The sequence below is a fragment of the Bubalus kerabau genome, unplaced genomic scaffold, assembly GCF_029407905.1.
Source record: "Bubalus kerabau isolate K-KA32 ecotype Philippines breed swamp buffalo unplaced genomic scaffold, PCC_UOA_SB_1v2 scaffold_103, whole genome shotgun sequence".
In the NCBI taxonomy this organism is placed as follows: Eukaryota; Metazoa; Chordata; class Mammalia; order Artiodactyla; family Bovidae; genus Bubalus; species Bubalus kerabau.
The window spans coordinates 147,501-148,608 of record NW_026577957.1 but is presented as its reverse complement, the minus strand read 5'-3'; positions in this window follow the sequence as shown (position 1 = coordinate 148,608).

The following is a 1,108-nucleotide window of genomic DNA, read 5'->3' as shown; positions in this document are numbered from 1 at the left end:
GTACGAGGTGTTCAAGGGTTTCGTTTCGGCGGGAGACCCGCCTCTGGCACGGCACATCCCACCCACCCCCGCCTCCCTCCCCGGAGGGGGGAGCTGGGGGAGGGGGTTGCCTCTGGCCGGCCAAGTCGGACACAAAACAGCAGACCGGAGGGGTCGGGAAAGGTTTCACACGACGGGGCGTCCGGCACCGACCCGCCAGGGCGTGCTCGGACAAACCCCACAGGCGCCCGGGGGGTTCCCACCCTCCCCCGGGGACGCGGGGGAGCGCGCGCACGCACCGCCGCACACGGCCACGGCCCACACGACGGCCGTCGGGTAGCCCCCTCCCGACGGCCGCGGCGGCAGCGACCGTGGCGCGCCACGCCGCGCGCCACCCCGTCCCCTCGGGGGACGGCGGAGTCTGCGGGGAGACGGGAGGGACCTCCCGACTACTCCCCCCCGCGGGCCCGACCGCCCCGACCCCAAGGCGGACGGGCGACAACCCCCCCCAGGGGTCTTTAAACCTCCGCGCCGGGACGCGCTAGGTACCTGGAAAGGGGGAGGCGGGCGAGGGGCACGGCACGCCCCCACGGGCCACCGCCCCCGACGTCGACCCCCGACCGCCGCGTCCCCCCGGCCCGCGGCCGCGCGCGGGCCTCGGCGCCGCCGGCCCGTGGCCGCAGGGGGGCACACCCCGCCGCGCGCCGGCCGAACGCCGCCCAGAGGGCCCCCCGCCGCCGCCGCCGCCAGACGACCGCCCCCACCGTCCACCCCGAGACGGGGGCAGAGCCCTTTCCCCGCCCCTCCAACCCTCACACACCCCGGTGCGGCCGGCCCCGCCGGACCCCGTCCTCTCGCCCCGGCCCACCGCGGGGGGGGGCCCTACCCGCACCCGCGTTCCCGGGCACCCTTCCCCCCACACCACCACCGAGGGCGGAGGGAAGGGGCTCCGACGGGAAGCTGGGCGCCAAGCGGGCAAGGGCACACGTCCGAGGCACGGGAGAGGCGAAAAGAGGGCGGGAGAGCCGGACAGACGGCCGCAGGAGGCGTGGTGGGGGTGGGGGACGGGGAGCGGGAGACAGCCCCGAGGCTCGGAAGGCGTGGGGAGGCGCCTGGCGACCGGCGCGGC